The sequence below is a fragment of the Orcinus orca genome, chromosome 4, assembly GCF_937001465.1.
Source record: "Orcinus orca chromosome 4, mOrcOrc1.1, whole genome shotgun sequence".
In the NCBI taxonomy this organism is placed as follows: domain Eukaryota; kingdom Metazoa; phylum Chordata; class Mammalia; order Artiodactyla; family Delphinidae; genus Orcinus; species Orcinus orca.
Window position 1 is genome coordinate 153,022,831 of NC_064562.1, and position 20,940 is coordinate 153,043,770.

Genomic DNA, 20,940 nt, shown 5'->3' on the forward strand with positions numbered 1-20,940 from the left:
GGTCCTGGGGGTGGAATTGCAACACGGTGACTGTAGCCAACAGTGCTGTATGATGTGCAGAAAAGTTGTAAAGAAAGTAAATCCTAAGAGTTCTCATCACAAGGAAACATTTTTTTCCCTTTTTTCTTTTCTTTTTATTGTCTCTGTGTAAGAAGGTGGATGTTAGCTGAACCCTATTGTGGGAATCATCTCACGGTATATGCAAATCAACCATCATGCTGTGTGCCTTAAACTCAAAAATAAAAAGAGAGGGCTTCCCTGGTGGCGCAGTGGTTGAGAGTCCGCCTGCCGACGCAGGGGACGCGGGTTCGTGCCCCGGTCCGGGAAGATCCCACATGCCGCGGAGCGGCTGGGCCCGTGAGCTGTGGCCGCTGAGCCTGCGCGTCCGGAGCCTGTGCTCCGCAACGGGCGAGGCCGCGGCAGTGAGAGGCCCGCATACCGCAAAAAAAAAAAAAAAATTATAAAATAAAAAAAATAAAAAGAGAGAGAGAAAAGACACAGAGGAGAAGGTGATGTGAAGACAGAAGCAGAGATTGGAGTGATGTGGCCATAAACCAAGGAAGCTGAGGGCTGCAGGCAGCCACTAGAGGCTGGAAGACAAGGGAGGAAGGAAGGATTCTCCCCTGGAGCCTCCCGTGCGAGCGTGGCCCTGCTGACACCTTGATTTTGGAGTCTGGCCCCAGGACTGTGAGAATAAATTTCTGTTTTTTTCAGCCCGCAGCTTGTGGTACTTTGTTAGGGCAGCTGTGGGAAACTATTTTACACGGGGACTGGCTGAAGTTCTTCCCCTGGATGAAGTTCTTCCCCTGGATGAATTCACAGTCAGTTTGAAGTCCTGGGCGTGCCAGCAGGGCGAGGCTCGCTCTGTGTGAGGCATCCAGCTGGATAGGGTAAATCTGAGCGGGTTTCCACAGCCTCACCACCTCCCACCCTTCCCGTGCACGGGGTCGGAGGCCACACCCAGCCTACACCCACCAGACTTGCTGGGCCCACCTCCGGACCCTGGTTCCCACCCCTGGCCAGCCCTTCCTTGGCTCCGTCCAGCCATTTCCACCACGAAGCAGAGGCCAGGCTGGTTCCCTGGCTGAGTGTATGGGGTCTGGCCCCTGCTTGCTGCCCTGAGCCCTCGACTCTGGGCCTGTCACACAGGACCACCGTGCCCCACCCTGAGTACGCGCAATCTTCTCCACCTGGAAACTATATCCTCTCCAACAAATGCTCCCTCATCCTCTGAAAACAGAACCATCTAGAACCTCACCCCCTCCTCTGCAATCTCCAAGTCAGTGGCACAGCCTTGCCCACCAGGGTGTCACATGTGTTTGTATCCCTAGCACTCCCCATGGGCCTGGGTCCCACTGAAGCCCCAGAGCCCGGTGCCTGGCCCACAGAAGGGGCCAAGAGCCCGATGGATGGGTAGACAGATGGGTTCAGCGTCACATCTACACACACAGCCATACCCCTGACGTGGCTATACAAGCACATGCCTGGACCTCAGAGCCAGAGTGAAGCACTAATCTGACCCCCACCAAGAACTGACGCCCAGTGGCTGTAGCAAAGTCCCATGGCCCAGGACCCCACCACCGCCTAGTGAGGTAAGCCGCCAGCCAGCACTGGGTGAGCACTGGAGTCTGCTCATTGCAAAACAGAGAACAGGCCAGCATCCCCCGAAGACAGCAGTGTGCTGGGGTCTAGGAGGCCCCCAGGGGCTTCTCAGGGCTACCCAGGGTGGAGGCGAGAGGCAGTCCAGCCACTCCCGTGTCGGCGGCAAAGGGAATTAGGGGAAGTGCAGAAAGAGGCCCACATGCACAGCTGCCCACATGGAGCCTGGGCTTCAGAGGGTGGTGGCCAAATGGGGTTTCTACTCTGGGACCCTCGGCCCTCGAGCTCTGTCCCCATAGAGGACTCGTAGAGCCCACGTATCCCTGGATGCCCCCCACCCCGCCCCGTAGCAAGTTGGGGCCCTCCTCTCCAGGCCTGGGGTCTCTGCCTCTAGCAAACATTCCCAAACTGAGCAGCATCTCTCAAGGGCTGGGGTCGAGGGCTGGATTAGCCTGGGGAGCAGAGCAGGGGCCCCTCAAAGAGTCGGGGCTGCTGCGCACCGCACACCAGGTGCGGGACACACTCAGCAGAGCCCTGGGGAGGAGGGAGCTCGGGGCCTGGCCAGGAAGGAGCAGCACGTGGGTGGGAGGGAGGATGGCTGGGCAGGGGCTCCAGGCCCAGGGTCCCTGTCCTTGGATATGGCCATGGTGGGCAGAGGTCGGTCCGGGGGAAGCATAGGTTAGCATCGTCACTCTCTTGTCTCAAACCACAAGCCAGCAGAGGCGTTTCAGGATTCACACTTCAGTTCATCATGACACTGACAAGTTTCCACTTTTTAATTGCTTGAGGAAAAAGCTCTCCAGAGTGCTGACGTGTGGGCCAGGTCCGCCCCCGTGTTCCTGGCCCCTCGCCTGCCTGCGGAGGCTCACTGCTGCGCATCACAGCCAGCAGGCACCACAGGTTCCCAGCCCCGCCCGCCAGGACGGGGCTGCTCCACCATGGGACCTCGCTAGGCAGGACGGCGCGGTGGTGATGGCTCAGGCTTCCTTGGGGACAGGATGGGCTCAGTCCTAACCTTCAGGCCCACAGCTCCTGTGCGGGGCTGTCCTGAGGGCCACCGGGCATGGCTGGGGGTCAGGGTGACTCCAGGGATTCCGTGGGCCACGCCGTCATCACCGTCGCGTCAGGAAGGGAGAGCGCTCTCCTGAACCTCCCCTGCACAAAGCCAGGCGACACCTTCCTATCCTGCCCCCGTGGGTCTGGAGCCCCAAGTATTCCCGCCTCCTTGCTCACCACTGGCCCCATCTGAGCCAGGCTTGCAGGGTTGAAAATTCCACCTGAAGGTGACGGATACCTTTGCCCAGTGCTGTGCTCAGCCTGGAGCAACATCTCCCTTCCCCTTGGTCCCACCCCTGCCACCTCCGCCCCACGTCCAGACCCACTACCTGCACACACAGCCCCTGCCCTTCTCCTGCGTAGGCTCCGCCCACGTGCAGGGCCACACTGACTGCGGCATTTTCAGCCTGTCTGTTGACTTTCTGACCCTTCTTCGATACAGCTCGATGGGGGGTGACATGACAGCCACTCCTTGTGTCTGTCCCCTGCAGTGTCCCCAGCATGAAGCTGCCCTGGGCACCTCCCGCAGCATGAACAGATCCCACCTCCTTAGCTGGACACTCCCGACTCCACATGGGGTCCCATCACGGAGCTCGTTCACTGAATGAAACTGTTCATCTCTCCCTAAGACCCCCACTGCTCTGTCCCTGGGGGGGCCTCTGGCTGCAATGACAATGCCTAGTGCGGGGGCTCTGCCACCCACGAGCAAGGCCTGCACACCCCGGGAGTGACCTCGGCCAGGCGCCTGACCTCTCCCAGTCTCACTGTCCTTGTCCACAAAGCGACCAGCAGGCACTGGCAGGGCAGGTGTAGGGCCTGGACAACGCACCCTCACACCCCGAGCGCCCGGTGGGCTGAGCCCCAGGCAGACCAGGCTGCCCGACACTGCTGCCCACCCTCCAGGGGCCAAGGGGGTGTGGCTGGGCTGGAATCTGCAGAGCCCCGTTGTCAGGTCGCCCAGAAGGGGACAGACCGTCTCCTCTGAGGTCACTCCTGGCAGACGAGGAACACGCAGACGGCAGGACTTCCCCAAACCCAGCCCGCTCCACCGTCTTCCCAGCGGCCACCGTGCGTGCTCCTTGGGTCACGTCACCGTGCCTCCCTCAGCACTCCAGAGCCTGGCCCTCAGTGGAGGGTCTGGTCCCCGACAGCAGCCCCAGGCCTCAGGAGCACAGGCTACCACCAGCCAGACCCTCCTGGGGACACATGTACATGTCACATCCTGTGGGGACACGTCCCCACTTGCTGAAGCCAAGGCAGGGGGGTCACAAAGGCTGGGGGTACTTTCCTGTCCACGGTCCACCTCTCGTGACAGGAGGGCCAAGTCAGTGCGCCAGGGCAGGGGGCACCCTCCGGGAATGTCCGCCCAGTGCCGAGCCGTCAGCCCCCATGGCCCACTCAGTCCCCGGCGGCCCGTCTCCTGCTCTCCCGATGAGGAAGCTGAGGCTGAGCGGGCTGCAGCAGTGGCCACACAGCCAGCACCACCCATGTGGCCCAGAGCCAGGGCCACTTCACCCGCCACATGCAGCCTGACACTTCCCACCAAGCCTGGGTCTCAGGGGCATGAGGAGGAGCCCCAGGGCCTACTGTCAGGAAGGATGCCAGCTCCCACCCGGCAGAGAACCCAGCAGCCCAGAGGAGGGCTCCAGGCTCCGGCCAGAAGGCTGGGGCACACGGGGCTGGGGATGCGGCACATGCCAGCCTGTCCTCGTGAATTCAGAGTCTGCTTCTGTTTTACACGTATCTCCGGAGCCCAGGGGGAGCTCGTCAGGAGACTGTCCCGGCCACAAGCCCCCACCCTGAGCCCTGTTCACCGCTGTCCCCGGTGCTGGGACAGAGGGAGGCCATCAGGGCATCGCCACCTGTCAGCAAACGCCGCACCCTTCACCCCCGGATCCAAGCTGGGCTCCCGATCTGCTGGGGAGGCAGCCACCTCTGACTCACATGCTTGTGACAACGCTTCCACCCAGATGGGGTGACACATCAGGCAGCGTCCGCACGCCATAGCCAAGCAAGAAGGTTACACGGAAAGTGTCTTGAGTAGCAAAGAGCTTGTGCAAAGGGCCTGGGGTTGGGGAGAGAGGAGGTATCCAGAGAGACCTGGCCCCACTGCTCCTTGCAGGAGCCGAGGGTGGAGGCCAGAGGCTGGCCCTGACAGGCACGCTGCAGGGACGCTTGCTGTCCGCCGGTGCCAGGCCAGGGCAGCTGTACGAGCCCTCCACACTGGCAACCACCAGCTGGGGCGTCCCAGCGTAGGCCACCAGGGGCACTGACCTTGACACCAGTAGCATCTGTTCTTTTACTCATCTCTTTAGGATCTTTCGTGCCATGGTGGCCTCCCTCAGACCACAGGAACCAGAAAATTCCTGAGTACCTTACAGCATTTCACCAAGTCAGGGCTCCCGGGTCAGGACAGGACAAAGGGCATCAGGACCCAGGGGCATGAGGTGTGGCCCCACATCTCAGCTGCTCCATATACCTCTGGGGGTCCCTGGACCACTCACTCACCTAGGAACCTGGTTCACCAATTGTCCAGCAGTATTTTGGTCTCCTGCCCACCCTGCCACAGGCTGGAGCCCGTCAAGTCCAAGTCCATACTACAAGGTCCCTTCCCTCCTTCTTCTCACTTCAGCAATTTAGGGTTTGGTGTCTCTTCAGTTTTAATCCGTTTATTTTTATCCTTTTATCACTAATGTTCATTTTTTTCTTGGCCGCACAGCCTGCAGGATCTTAGCTCCCGGACCAGGGAGTGAACCCTGCGCCCCCTGCGGTGGAAGCGCAGAGTCTTAACCACTGAACCACCAGGGAAGTCCCCCTAATGTTAATATTTTTAGGCTGTTTTCAAACATTTTTTTCTTTGACGCTGTAGATTAACCTTCACTCTCTGAGTTTTCTATTTTTATATATATATATTTTTTAATTAATTAATTTTTTTTTGCGGTACACGGGCCTCTCACTGTTGTGGCCTCTCCCGTTGCGGAACACAGGCTCCGGACGCGCAGGCTCAGCGGCCATGGCTCACAGGCCCAGCCGCTCCACGGCATGTGGGATCTTCCCGGACCAGGGCACGAACCCGTGTCCCCTGCATCAGCAGGCGTACTCTCTACCACTGCGCCACCAGGGAAGCCCCTGAGTTTTTTATTTTATTGCATTGTTTCTGCTTTTGCTCACCTTTTATTCCTCGGTCAATTTTAAGTTGGCCTCAGGAGGGTCTTGCCCTCTCACTGGCTACTTCCTGGGGTTCCCTGCAGGCTTGGGGGGGGCGCCCCGTGACGGGGCGGCCCCTCCGCCGGGCTGCCGTGGATGGGGGCTGGGGGAGCAGGCCGCAGCCACTCCCAGGCCTGGGTCTCTGGCTGGACAGAGGCAGGGGGACAGAGACACACCCAGAAGGGAGGGAGCCAGAGAGAGGCCACGGGAAGAGGCACGGACTTGGGGGGGGGGGGCAAAAGATGGAAGGAGGAGCAGGCCGGCTCCCCATGCGGTGTGGGGACCCGAGAACGCTGTTCCTCCTCAGCCTGGGAGCCCTGGGCCGGGCGCTGGATGGATGACTCACAGCCCTGGCTCCCCTCCGAGCCCCTCAGCTGGGCCCACAGGGGGCCTGGCTGGCCTGACTGTTCCCAGGCGCCCTCACACTGCCCCATTGTTCAGAGGCCCAGTGAGGAGAAGGGTCTGGCGGTGGGCCCAGGATGGCGGGAAAGGGGCCCAGCCCCAGCTCTCCTGCCCCTCTTGGGCAGCCTTGACAGACAGGACAGGGGACAGGAGGGGGTGGGGGAGGGCTGTCTCCATCCAGCCACGCTGCCATCCTCCCAAGGCCGGTGGTCCTGCAGGATGCTGCGCCCCGGCCTCTCTCTCTGAGCCGCTGTCCCAGCCACAGCTGGGAGGCAACTCTCAAAGGCAACTGGGCTCAGTCTCAGGTTCAAGGCCGTCACCCCGTTGGTGCTCAGCCACGATGACGGACGGCTCGCACGCCTTCCCTGACCGCCTTCCCTGACCGCCTCGTGCTGTCCCCACCCTGCAAACTGAGGTCACCCCGGGACACCCTGATGCCCCACAGTCAGGCTGGGGAGTGGTGCCCTCAGGGGACCTCAGAGCCCAGTGCAGGGCTGGAGGAGAGGGCCTCTGCTGAGGCCCATCCCCCCGCTCCCTTCCTCCAGGCCCACCCCCTTCCACTGGCACAGCAGCCTTAGAAAGCGTCCCCAGATCCCACAGGCAAAGTGCCCGCGGGCCCCTGTGGACAAGGCAAACACTCTCATCTAACCCTCAGCCTAACTAAGCCTCCCAGAGGCAAGGTGGCTTCTGATGGTCAGCAGAGCCAGGGGTCAAGCTCCCGAGTGCCAGACCCTAAGGCCTCCTCCTGGCTGGGGACCTGCCACCGGGCTGGGGACGCCTGCACCGGGTGGGGGAGGGGCACGGCTCGGTGGTGCTATAGGGACACCCTCCCCTCCCCAGGGAGACAGCCATGGGGTCACACCACTGTCGCCAGAAAAGCCAGCCATGAGGACTGGGGGTGCGGGGGGCGGAGGGCAGAGGCAGTACAACCAGAGCCGGGTGCTACCCCACGTCTGCCTTCCCCCGGCCCTGGTGGCCCCTCAGCGAGAGTCACTGACTCCACCCTGGTCAGCTGAACCCCTGCGCCCACGGCACACCTAGCCCTCCTGCAGGTCCAATTCACCTGCTTTTGCCCAAGCTCCTACAGCCCCTGCTGCGGTGCGGTATGTGCGGTGGGGGGCAGAAGGCAGTCTTAAGACCCCAGAGTGAGCTTTCAAACCACAAACCAGCCCCTGCTCAAAACCCTCCCACGGGGGCTTCCCTGGTGGCGCAGTGGTTAAGAATCCTCCTGCCAATGCAGGGGACACGGGTTCGAGCCCTGGTTCAGGAAGATCCCACATGCCGCAGAGCAGCTAAGCCTGTGCGCCATAACTACTGACTGAGCCTGTGCTCTAGAGCCCGCGAGCCACAACTACTGAGCCCACACGCCACAACTACTGAGCCTGCGCTCTACAGCCCGCAAGCCACAACTACTGAGCCCACGTCTCACAACTACTGAAACCTGTGCACCTAGAGCCCGTGCTCCACAGCAAGAGAAGATACCGCAATGAGAAGCCCCCGCACTGCGACCAAGAGTAGCCCCCGCTCGCCACAACTAGAGAAAGCCCGTGCACAGCAACGAAGACCCAACGCAGCCCAGAATAAATTTAAAAATTTATAAATAAGTAAATTTATAAAAAAACCCTCCCATGCCTGACCTCTCAGCCTGGCCCCTCCTGCCCCCTTCCTGCTTCCAACCCAAGAAGGCCCTACCCCAAATGGCACCTCCTACACCATTCTTGGGGGCCGTCCCCCTGCTGGGCGAGGAGATGCCTGCTGCCTCTGCAGGGCTGGGCCTGGGGCTGCCTGTGGGGGGGGGGGGGGCCGCGGGTCCTCCAGGCGGCAGGGGCATCAACACGGAGGCCACTGGGGTGGGGCCATCCCCTCCTGCTTCCCAAGGCCTCACTCTGGAACAACTTCCTGTTGGTGCCCGGCTGGCAGGAACCTTGGGCTTGGGGCCTCCTAGGTCCTGCGTGTGTGCGGGGGATCTCGTTCTCTACACTCTTCCTTCCCCCGTGACTTCCTGCCCCAGAGCAGGCACGGCCACCACTGACCACAGAACTTCACCCTCCTGGTCACATTCTCGAGAGAACGGAAGGCTGATCTCAGAGAGCTCCCGTCCCAGGTGGCAAACCTTCCAAGGCTGGTGCCCAGGAACCCCAGGATGTCTGGGCAACTCAGGGATGGGCTCCATGCCTCACTCCATTTTATAACAAGTGGACACCAGGGCCACCGGCGCTGAGGCCCAGCTGGGCCAGAACCCGGACCCTGAGCGCAGCCTGGGGCTCCCCCTTACCCCACCCTCAGGCCCGGCACACCTCCTCTGACAGAAGGACCCGGCATCGGCCTCCTGTGGCAGCTGCAGCCCAAGGTCTGGAACCAAATTAGGCTGGGTCCTGGTGAGGCCCCGAAGGGAAGTGATTCCAGAGTCTCCTGCCCCCACGGCCCACCCCTGAGCAGCTCCCCTGTGTGGCAAGGAGCCGGCACTGGGGGCCCCAGCCCTGGTGCAGCAAAGTGCCAGGGTGGGGTCCCCTGGAGCAGCATATCCTTCCCCCTGGGTGAGCTTCCAGAGAAGTCAGGAGGTGGGGGTTTGGGAGAGGACTTCGTGGGGTCCGGCTGCTCAGTGGGGCTGCAGCACAGCATCGACAAGCTCCCGAGCTGCGGGCTGTAGGGGTACGTGGTGGTGATACCTCCTGTGGGAGGCTGAGGCTCTATCCCCAAGCGCCTTCGGCCCCGCCCAGATCTGGGTGGGTCAGCAGGGAGGCTGTAGTGGCCTGGCGCTGACCCTGGGGGCTCTGAGGCCCTCTCGTGCATCCAGCTCACAGCCGGGCACCACCATGGATCCCGCCCAGCACCCAACGGCCACCCTGCGCTCCTAGAGGTCTCGGGCCAGATGGTGATGGCAATGGGAAGCCGCCTCTCGTCCTGTGCTGAAGGGCAGGGGGCGCGGTCACTCCGTCCTCTGCCTACCGTGGTCAAACCCACCAGCTGATCACTGACCTGCCTGCCAGGGCCCGGCCCCCAGCACTGTGTCTGCCTGGCCATCAGGGGACCCAGCAGCTCTGTGCCAGCTGCCCCTTGAGAAAGGGTCTTCCTTTTCTGGCCTCAAACAGGAGGAGAGGAAGCAGCTGGGGTTACGGAGGACATTCCTCAGGAGACAAGGTGAGTTTCCTGGCAGGCCTCCCTCCCCCTCCCACCTGTCCACGCAGGGCTCCCGGCCCGCTTTTCTGGCTCCTTCCCCACCACTCTCCTGCTGGTGGCAGATCTAATCTTGCCAGGCCCCATCTGGGGCACGGGGTCTCTGGGACCCACAGACCAGGCCTCCGCAGTGGCCGGTGGGTCAGGGGAGTTCAGGCTGACCCCAATCTTGGCCCCAACACGTGTCTCTAGGAAGGAACAGCCACGGAGAAAGGAACGGCTTCCACTTAGGGTGGAGCGCCCCAGACTCCCCGCCTGTCTCCCCGTCAGAACCACTGCTGGGGCCCCTGAGACCAGGTGACCTCAGTGGTGACTATTAAGGGCTGTGGCTGCTGCAGCCCACGGCCCGGGGCCGTGATAGAAACCTGGAGAGGTTCACACAAGGCCAGAGCACAACTACCCACTGTGATCTGATTGGAAACGTCACGAGCCGGGCGGCAGACTCCTTCCAGGATAACGGGGCACCTGTGTCTCTGATGTGGAAGCAGGAGGTAAACACTCTGGGCTTCAGGTATCTGGGAGCTCCTGGGATGCTCTACAGGGGGTCGTCCCTCTTCTGGGCCAGACCCACGTGGGCACCGCTGGGCAAGGGCACTCAATTGTGTCCCTGTCCTGCATGAGTCCCCGGTTGGGCAGGGAGAAGCAGATAGGTAGACAAGGTGACCAGGGAACGGGCTGGGGCTTGTAGAAGGCACCTAGCTCCGGGAAGCAGGGGCAGGGGCCAGGGAGGGTCCCTGAGCACCAAGCAGGACAGACACTTATGCCTTTTATTAAACTGCTTCCGAGGGAGAGAGTGGCAGGGTGGGCCAGACAGGCTGAGCTGCTACCTATCCACGCCTGGCCCTGGACTTGGTACACAGGGCACCCAGCATGAACGAGAGGAGCAGAGGTCTGGGGGCAGCAGCTTTCTGAAGGGCACAGGGGCCTAGGCAGGGAGAGCTGTCCCAGGAGCGGAGCTCGGAGTGGGGTGGCACGGGCCCAGGCGCCCAGCCAGGGCCCTAAGTGGACTGTGGGTGCTGCCCCTGGCTCCCAAGGCTTTGGGGTCAAGCCAAGGCCTACCCTGGTATTCCAGGCCCCTAGGTCGACCCCTGACCCCACATCACCTTGCAGGGGGCATCCAGCAGTGAGGGCTGGGGCCACAGGGGCAGCCGGGGTATGAGGACACAGAGCTCTCTAATGCCACAGAGCAATGTTGCCAGATTACAACATCCCCTTGGGCAAGGCTAGAGGAAATCCCCCAAATGGAGCTGCAGGGTCAAGGGCAGGGAGGCCCCAGCCTGGGACAGGGCTCCAGATCCCACAGTGGGGGCTCCTCTGCAGCATCTCATTTAACTTTTCCGAGGACACCATGAGTTGTAACTGTTTTTAACCCCATTTCACAAGGAGGGACGTGAAGTCCAGAGAGTCACTGAGACTTGAAGGGGACAGGCTGCTCCAGTGCTGGGAATGCGGCCCCCGACTACTTCCTGGGAGGAGCTGTGCTGGCTCCAAGAAGCCCCTGGGAAGCCTTCCCTGGGCCGGCCCAGCCCCCAGCCGTGGGGCAGCCCACCCTCCTCCCAGCAGGCACGGAGCCAACTCGGAGCGCTCACCCATCAGCCTGGCAGCTCCTGGGGACAGGGACCTCCCCTGCCTCTGCAGGTTCCAGCAGGCAGACGCCCCACACCCCAACCAGCGGCCTGGAATATGGTTGGCAGTGGGCCGCCCCTACCCTGTTTACTGCAGCCAGCATGCAATAAACATCTGATTCACAAGGAAGCAGAGAGCACTTCTCGGAATTGCAGCACAGCTGCAGGGGAAGGAGTACGGATACCAGGAGGGTGCCCTGCCAACCCCTCAGGCCCCGCCGACCTCCCCAAGGCAGTGTCTCGGCCACTGAGGCCACACCCTTCCCAGAGGCCGGCAGGCAAGGATCACTGACTGGGACCCGCTGTGCCTAGCCCACGTGGGCCAAGGATCAGTCGCCTCTGGACCTGGAGACTGGGTGAAAGAAGCCCAGTCCTGCCAGCAAGTTCCAGCATGGTTCATGACCTGGGACGGGGACGGGCAGGGGCTAAACTGCAGGTGGCCCCAAAGCTGGAACCTCAGGGCTTCCCTGGTGGCGCAGTGGTTGAGAGTCCGCCTGCCGATGCAGGGGACACGGGTTCGTGCCCCGGTCTGGGAAGATCCCACATGCCGCGGAGCAGCTGGGCCTGTGAGCCATGGCCGCTGAGCCTGCGCGTCCGGAGCCTGTGCTCCGCAACGGGAGAGGCCACAGCAGTGAGAGGCCCGCGTACCGCAAAAAAAAAAAAAAGCTAGAACCTCAGAAGTTCTGCTGCCCAGGGAGAAGCTGGGCAGTGGGGGGACCTCAAGCACCGTGAGGCCCTCTCCCTGATGAGGGCCCAGCCTTGTTTCGCACTTCACTGGGATGGCGCCTGGAGTTCAAGGGCAGCTCAGGAGCCTGGCTCCTGAGCCCAAATCCTTCAGTGTGGCCCAGAGCCAGGGGCTTGTATCACTAAGGAGGCTCAGGTCTCCTGGCCGTGGCTGAGAGGCAGCTCCATTTCTCTCGGCATCATCCTGGCTGCCCTCCGGTGCCTAGGCCCAGGGGTGGTAAGGAGGCACCACGAGAGTGCCCTGCCAACCCCTCAGGCCCGGCCGACCTCCCCAGGCCCCCGCCTCAGCTACCGAGCCCACACCCTTCCCCCTTCCCGGAGGCCAGCAGGCAAGGACCAGGAGGTGGGCGCTGCTGAGCCTGCCTGCCTGAGGCTACAAAGAGCCCAGAATGCTCCCCCTCCCCACCTCTGGGACTTAAGTGGCCCACATGTGGGACTGTCCCCAGCCCTTGGATGACTGGTCAGGGCCACTGGAGAGATCCAGAGGCCTTTTGGAGACAGGCCACCTACCTGTGGGTAAGATTCCAGCGTCCTGACAGCCCCCTCTCCCTGCCTAGGCCCCTGTGCACTTTCATCCATGCCCCCATCCACACTCTCACCACATCCGGTGCACACCAGGCCACTCTGGTCAAACTGGTCTGCCACTCTCCCCGCTGCCAGCCTCTGGCTCAGTCTCTTCCTACCTTCATGGTTGTCCGCCTGGCTCAGACAGCCCTCCTTCTGATTGCAAACCCTACTTTCACTGGCCACCTGCCGCCCACCTCCCTCAGCCAGGCTGCCGACTGCTGACCATGCTACCTGGGATTATTAGAGAACCACATATGTGCATGCCCAGGCCTTACTGAGGCCATCTATTAGCCAGCCAATGAGGGGAGAGTGGGGCCTGCCAGTCACTGACCCTTGGTGTCCCATGATAGAGCTTCAAGGACAGAAACCAGGAGGACCCAGGTGGTTCCCTGAGCATGGCCACTCCTAAGACACTCTAGCCTTTGCCATGAGACCCAAGCGGGCAGGGACCTAGGAGCCTGCCCTTTGCCCCAGATCTCTCCAGGCCCAGTCCCACCCCCACTCCCAAACAGAGGTGGCCCAGCTATCCCTGCTCTCCAGCCCTGAGGGCCAGGGAAATCACCCCCAGTGGCTCACAGTTACTGAACACCAATCATGTGCCACCACCAGCCCCTGGACATTCAAAACCACCTATAAGGCAGAAAGTGGTTCACTACCCCCATTTTACAGATGAGGAAACTGAGGCTCAGCAGTGTGAAGCCCCCTGGCCAAGATCACACAGCTAGTAAATGGTGGCAGCCGGATTCAAAGCCAGGACCCAGCCACTCTGTGTGTCTCTCTGTGCTCCCTCAGGCTTCCCCCATGTAGGCCTGCAAGCTTGCGGGCAACCATGGAAGGGGAGGGATGGTGGTGGCTGACTCAGCATCTCACTTTCCTCTGTCCATGTGAACAGGAAGGGCCAAGGGAGGTTTGGAGCCGCCCACCCTCCTATCTCTCCCAGGCTGGCCTCCTTGTTGGGCTCCTCCCTGACTCTGCAGGCCTGAGGGACTCTCCAGAAAGGCCAGGCCCTCTGTCAGCACACCTCTTTCCTGATGGCCAACAGGGACTAGCCTGGGCCATCTACCCATCTGTCCTTCTGCCTGCCGCCTCTGGCCAGGGTGTGCCCCAACACAGGGAACAGAGCCAAGTAATGGAGTGGTGGCTGGGGGGGGGGGGTGGGGGAGGGAGGGGGAATTTGACAGAATTCTCACCTTGGAGCCCCCATTCTGGCCTCCTGGTCTACCTGGAGTGGAGCCCTGACTCCCAGAGGGCCCTCTGCGTGGGTGCCCTGGGTATCGGACACAGTGGGAGGAGAGCCAGGAGATAATGGAGCCCAGCCCCCTCCTCTGGTCTCGCAGAGCCTGGGCCAGAGAGGGCAGAGGGCCGACCCAGGGTTACACTGAAGTCAATGCTGGGCTAGACTTAAACCTGGAAATCTCCGCTGACTCCAGGACTTGCCATGCTCCCTTGGCTGTCAAACTGTTGTGAAAAAATTCTACACATCATCATCACGGCAAGTAACGTTTCCTGAGCCCCTCTGTGCTAGGGCCTGGTTACCTGCCTCGTCAGCAAGAGCACATGTGTGTCCTCGACTCGGCAATCCCGGCGTCCCACACGGAACCCCACCCCAGGCCAGGGTCACTTAGAGGGGCCCTTTACTCCGCATGACCTGACCAGCAGGCACGGACGTCATCAGTGTTGACAGGTGGGCAAACCGAGGCACAGAGAGAGGATGTGAGGCGCTCAGGGTGCAGCAGGGCGGCAGGGGGAGTGAGCTCCAGGCTCTGCAGCGGGGCTCAGGCCCCCTCAACACTCCCAGTGGGAACACTGTCTGCACTTCACCAGGGGAAGCGGAGGCCCAGAGCAGCAGGAAAGAGCCGGGCTGCTGGGAGGGGCCGGCCCACATGTGGAAGGACAGCTGTCCCTGACCCCCAACTCTCTGACACTCGCTGTCCCCCAGAATAAGAGTCGCAGACACCCCCAGAGCCACTGGGCTATCAGTCACTCACACTTCAGTGTGAGTCAGCTCCAACAGGCAGCTTTTCTCCACCCTTCGTTGCGCGGCTTGAGGGAAGGAAAGTTTGGATTACCGGGAGGAGGTGGAAGCAAATTCCCCGCCCGGGGCCTTCGGAGGCCGGGATGTGTGGGTCGTGTAATGCGGGCCTGCGGCGGTCTGCGAGCCCCAGGGGCCTGGGAAAGCGGAGGCCAGAGGGACGAGGGGGACGCGGGACAGACGCGACGCCTTCGCCCCCGCCCCTAGGCCTCCAGGGTGCACCCCGCGCACCCTCGAGCCCGCGCGCTTCCTCGGGCAGTGGCGCCGCCAGGCCTGGCGCGAGCTGGAGCTGACCGCCCCCCGCCCGCCCTACGTAGATGACCCCGGCCCCGGGGACTCCGGCCAGCCCGGAAGACTCGATCGCGCCCCGCCCGTCCGCGCCCCACTGCCGTGCCTTACCTGCTGAGGCTCTGCTCCCAGCCCACGGGTCCTGCGTCCCGGCAGCGGCTCCCGGCTGGGCCGCCAGGCTCCCGCCCTCCCGGCGGGTAGCCAGGAGCCAGGTCTCGCCCGGAGCTGTGCCCGCCCCTTCTGCCTGGCCCCGCCCCGGCCCCGTGCCCCGCCCCGTCCTCCCGGCCCCGCCCCTTCGACCTGGCCCCGCCCGAGGCTCTGGGCCGCGCCCCTTCTATCCTACCCCGCCCTTTGACTCCCCTCCCAAAGAACCTGGCCCCGCCTCCTCGGGCTCCCTGGGCCCATCCCACCAACTCCTTTTGCAATGCGGAGGTCGCAGACGCAGCCTGCCGTCCTCGGAGTTCGAGGTTGGGTGCGGGGTGGGGGGTCAAGACGTCGGAGTCCGGGGGATCCCCACCTTTCCCCACTCCTGGTCCCGTGGAGAAGGCGGGAGTTGGCTGCGGGTGTGGACAAGCCATCCCTGCACGGCACACGATAGATGCGCCGTAAATAAATGCAAGTGGCACCTGGTGGCCCCACTGGAGAAGGCGCTGCCCCCCCAACCCACTGATCCTGATCCTGCAGCAGGAGGCGGCCTCTGACTCAGGTCAGGAGGCCAGGGGCAGGGGCAGCGGATGACCCCTCCCCCGCCCCCGGCAGAAGAGGGCTCGCTGGGAACCGAACCTCTGGAACCTCGCCCTTGTTTCAGAAGGGTCTCTAGGGCACTTTTCAGCCACTTCCAAACGGGGACACAGCCCTTGTACCAGGTCTGGACTCCCAGGGCCCAGGGTTCTGGTTCCAAGAGTGCGAGGCCCAGAAAACAGGGTACTTTAAATTTTACCTCCTGGGAGGTGCCCATCCAAGGCCCTTCCCCACAGCCATGGGGGGAGGGGGGACATAAGTCCAGCTTTAGACCCAGGTTACCCTGTTTAAGGGGCAGGGGCCTAGGGAAAAGGGGGCTTGTCAGATCCTGTAGGGGAAAGGGCTTTCTGGGAGGAAATGGCTTCCTGAGGGGAGCCCCAAGGGGTGGGGTAAGTGGTGGAGATAGAGTGAAGGTATTCTTGGGAGAGGAAACAAGGCCAGCAAGCTTGCAGGGGACTGGAGCCTTCCAGGGCAGGGGTCAATGGCTTGCAGCATGGTGCGGTGGAGGGGATGGGATCCCTGGTCCCAGAGCCTAGGAAACTGTGAGCAGGGGAAGGACAGGATCTGGCTGGGGCCTGAAGGGGCTGGGAGGGAGAGCAGAAGGCCAGCCCAGCAGAGGCTGAGCCTTGTCCGGGTGGGAGGCCAAGGTCTGCCCCTCTGTGCTGCACTGGGTACAAAGGGCCAGAGTCCAGCAGGGCAGCAACGGCAGGGGCTGGACCAGCTACTCCAAACCAGCAGGGTGGGGGGCATCCAGGGGCTGGACTTGGGTTATGCTGAGGCTGAGGTCCCTGAGGGGTGCTCAGAGTTGCAGCTGGACAGAACTTGGGCCATGTCACTGTCCACCTGTCCCAGAGCTGCCCAGCAACGGGTCCCACACCCCAGAAAGAGGAGACCTGGCTGCAGCAGCACACTCGGGGTCAGAGAAGTTAACTGAGGGTGGGGGGAGGTGGGAAAGGCCAGAACCAAGTGGCTGTGTCCACTGGGAAAAGACACCACTGTACCCTCTGGCAGCTTGCCCGCTTGGCTGGGGACGGCGGGAAGCGAGTTCCCACCCACCCCAGACCCTCCAAGGGGAGGCCACTGGGAGTTGCCCTGGGCTGGGGCTCTGGCTCCACAGCCCAGCTGGTGAGGGAGGGGAGTGAGTGAGGCTGAGGGGCTCTGCCTGCTGCGCTGTGGGGAGGCCAGAAAGGCTGCTGCGGTGGCTGTGAGGCCGGGGCCCGGGGCTGGGACCCGCTCCAGGGGACTCGCTGCCAGTTTGTGCCCTGGCAGGGAGGACAGGCTGGGCAGGGGCCGTCCACCTTGGGCTCCAGGCCATTCCCACATCCCAGCCCGGCCCTGGTGCTCTCTTGCGCCGCCTTGCCCTGTGCGGGAGGTGGATGTGTTTTGCCTTTGCTGGAACCAAAGGGGAGGGCAGCAGAGTGGGCACCAGGGCCAGAGAGTGGGCAGCGGAGGATGGCTCACAGGATGACCGTGCGCTGGGCTAGATATGGGGCGTGTCGTCCAGCCTCCGTCCGAGCCATAGCTCCTGCCGCTGGTTTCCCCTCTGCCCCCCGGCCTCCTGCCTCTTGCATCGCTTCTGGGCGCACCTGTCAGCCGTCTCTGGGTCCCAGCACAGGGTCCTCCTTCCTGCTCGGAGGCCGCCCTCAGCGGGTGGTGGCCCAGCCCGTGGGCTTGTAGTCGGTGGCCCGCTGTGAGCACCCGGAGGGCAGGGCCTGCACCCACCTGCCTGCTGCACCTCCTGCCCAGTTCCGGCCCGGCCTGAGTGCGTGGGTCAGCACCTCCTCGCCATCGGCCAGCGGGCCTGAGCTGGCCCTGGTGACCTGGAAGGGCTCCCCCGGCCGGGGCCCAGCCTCTGCAAAGCCCCAGGGCAGGAGAAAAATGGAGTCATGGGGCTGTAAGGCCAGCTCAAGGGCCGGCCAGTGCCCCCCCCCTTTCCCCACAGGCTGCACCCTGACTGCGGGCCTCCATCAGCACCCCCAAGCCCGGATCAGCTGCTGCTTTTACTCTCTGAGAGGTTTGTTTGGGTGAATTTTCTACCTACCAGGCGTCAGGCAGGCCCCACTAGGAAGATCTATTTTAAAACACCAGCCCCGCAGGTGGAGGATGCGGGGCCCACGCAGACACTCGTGTTTCTATTTTTACTGCCTCCGGAGCCCAGTTTGGAGCTTGAAAGCAACCCATTCTATTTCGGGTGGCTTCCGCCCTCGTGGCGGGGAGGTGGGTGTTTTGTACACAGGAACCTTCTCTGCCCTCCTCCCTCCCAAACACTCACGTCCTGGCAGCCCCTGCCCCCCCACCCCGTGGACCACGTGACTTCCAGGAAGGCGCTGGGGTCGGGAAGGGGAAGCCCATGTGGGGCTTGGGAAGGGGAAGCTGTGGCCCTCAGGATGCAAAGGCCTGACGTCACCCTCAGGGGGCCCCAGTGGCCTCCCCAGCCCGGGGTCAGGGGCAGCCAGCCCTTCCCTGGACAGTGCTGGACACTGGGATGAGGTGCCTGAGGTGAGAGGGGGTGAGGTAGCCTCTGCAGCTGTGAGGCCCCCCTGGACCAGAGGTGGGAGGAACAAGGGTAAGCCTGGGCGGCTCCCAGGAACACGGACCCCCAGGAGGGACTCAGCTCCCCAAGGCCTGCCCTGCAGGCGACGTCAGGCTGCCTGGCAGGAGCCCACCAGGCTCCCGGAACCCACTACCTGGCTGGCCCCCTCTCTGGTTCTGGGTGGGTGTCCCCAGACTTTCAGCCAGTGGCTCAGCCCAGGGCCCCAGGGGGCCACCCCCTTCCCACTTTCCCTCGTCCAGCCTCAAGAGTGGATTTTGGCCTCCATTCCCACTCCTGTGGGTCCCTCAAACCACAGTAGGCCGCTTGAAGGCCCCCAGCTGCCGCCCTAGGTCACTACCCTATTAAACATGCCACCATCTGGCCCATCAGCCCAACTTGTGAAAGGCAGCCTGACACCACAATGCCCGCCTGTGCTTCCATCACCACCCGGACTGAGCTGGGGGTCCCCTGTGCCCCAGCTTAGTACCCGGGCCAGCACCCAGCCCAGTAGCTGAGGATGGCTCGGTCCAGCCTGCCCTGCTTCTGAGCCCCTGCCCACAGCCCGCCTCCTCCTGTCCTCTGACGGTGGGATGAACAGGGTCCACCCCCAGAGAACTTGTGAGCAGTGCCCAGCCCGGGACCGGCCTGGCGGGGGGAAGGAGGTGCAGTCCTAGGGTGTCAGGGGAAGTGGGCAGAGTCTGCCTGACAATGAAGACTCGGGAGCAGAGAGGTTTCCGTCACAGGGAAGCTGGGATCAGCCTGTGAGGAAGGCCCGGAGGGGAGTGAGGTGGGACTGAACTGGGCCCAGTCTGGGGGGCGCACCCATGGCCTTCCCTGGGACTCCCGTGGGGGAGTGGGGCTTTAGCCCAGCAAGTCTGTCTGCAGAGCCTGTGTGCAGCTCCCACAGAACCACTCAGAAACACAAGGTCGCCTTTTTTTTTTGTTACATGTTTCAAAAAATTCAGAGCCTGCTTATCTCAGGTTGTGCCTGCTTAACTCATCTGTAAATAGTGTTGGAACGCCTGTTGATCATTAGGTAGAGAAAGAGACCTACCTCACATCTTATGCCAACATAAACGTCAGCCACACCAGAGACTTAAAATGCGAAGGGAAAAAACCCCAAAAACCTATTAAAAGAAAATGTAGATGATTCTATGCTATGGAGATGAGGCAGGATTTCTAGGTACCAAAGATAAAATAACTAACATTTGAGTGTATAAAGGAAAGAACCAGTAGGTATGGCAGCATAAAAGTGACCCCAAAAAGGTGAATGTCAAAAACACCACAAACAAAATTGAAGGGAAAACTGTAAACTGGGAAGGAATACGTGCAAAGTGCATGCATTAACCAGGGGTAAATATACAAAGCATTTTTATAAGTTATTTACAAGTTTCTACCTTGACTTGAAAATGGCCACAAGTAGCAATTCATAAAAAAGAGCTATATGTGACCAGTAAGACACGTTTAACCAGGTTCTACCTCACTAGTAATTAAATAAATACCAATGGGAAAAATGAGATAGCATTTTTTGTTTTTGAAGATAAAACTCTCACGTGGCACCTCAATAGCCCACAGCAGCATGAATATACATTCACGTATTCCCCTATTATAAGGAGAATCTGTATTCACTCTTTCCAGGGCTGCCCCAGAATGAGTCCACCCTGAAGCACAAGTTCACATCCTGCTGATTTACCAACAAGGTAGAATTGAGCGCGTAACTCATGAGAGTGTGTGTGTGTGTTTGTTTGTTTGCTTGTTTTTGCCATGCAGTTTGCAGGATAGTTATCGAACCTGGGTCCCCAGCAGTGGAAGCACGGAGCCCTAACCACTGGACCGCCAGGGCAGTCCCTAGGGGGTGTGTTTTAAATTTAGTTTCTACTCATTATCCGAGTTATACATGCATGCAATTTAAAGAGCGAGTTTTACAAGCCTTCTTACAAAACACAGCAGTCCCCCAACCCTCATCTTCCAATGCAACTTTTAACTCACTCTTTTGGTTTCACCTTTGTATCCCCAGACCACACGCTTACATTGCGACTTCCTGACCTCCAAAATCATCATACCTTCATTTTGTTCAGATCAATGGCCATGGCTGACATCTTCCTGATACTACATAAACACTGTTCATGTCTGAGCCACATAATGTATTGTGATAACTTTTCCTTCCTTGCTCAACTTCTCGTTTCCCTGGAGTTAATGTCATCTTTTTTATTTTGCTTAATTCTCAATACTAATTCAACTCCAAATTCTGCCAAAAGTTCAAATCTCCCCAGAGGCATCCCGATGTATCAGGTATTCTATCACCTGGAAGTAGACTCTGCTTTCTCAGCGGGGGCACAGCCTGCAGTCTGGGACCACCACACTAGCACCCTGAAGTCCCCTTCATCCTTTGCTCCCCGGCAGGATCCCCTGCTTCCTGCTTCCTACGACTTCCTCTTTCTTGCTTTCCTCCCCCTGTTTGGTGGAACACACCAAGTAGCTTCCTGAGAAAGGGTGCAGGGCTGTAAATTTTTTGAGACCTTATCGTTCTGAAAATATCTTTCTTCTACCCTCACTCTTAATGGTTTGGCTGACTATAGCATTTTGGCTTAGAAAGCATTTAACTTCAGAGTGGAGAGATTTTATCCATCGCCTTCCAGCTGTGAGAAGTCTGAAATCATTCTGATCTTAGTCATTTGTACGTCATTTCTCTCTGGAGGCTTGTACAGTCTTTTCTTTTCTCTTTGTGTCCAGTGTTCTGAAATTCCCCTTTGCTGTGCCTTTACTGTGCATCTATTTTCGTGTTTGGATCTGAGCATTCAGTGGCTCCTTTCAATCTGGAAACTCAGGTTTAATTTCTGTGAAATCTTTTTTTTTTTTGGCCACATGGCTTGTGGTATCTTAGTTCCCTGACCAGAGATCGATTCTGGGCCCTCGGTGGTGAAAGCATGGAGTCTAACCACTGCACTGCCAGGGAAGTCCCAAATTTC

General features: G+C 60.8%; 1 protein-coding gene across 2 annotated transcripts in view; it reads right to left on the reverse strand.

Annotated features, from left to right (window-relative positions):
* SH3BP2 (SH3 domain binding protein 2) overlaps nt 1-20,296 on the reverse strand; it is a 44,702-nt gene extending 24,406 nt beyond the window's left edge. The window contains exon 1 of one of the 2 annotated variants that reach the window (XM_049709257.1): nt 20,276-20,296. The gene's annotated coding sequence lies outside the window, so the exon portion shown is untranslated. Of the gene's footprint in view, nt 1-14,808; nt 14,928-20,275 lie in introns of those variants that run through there. The other variant, XM_033419572.2, reaches the window with a different exon arrangement.
* Nucleotides 20,297-20,940: the final 644 nt, after the last annotated feature.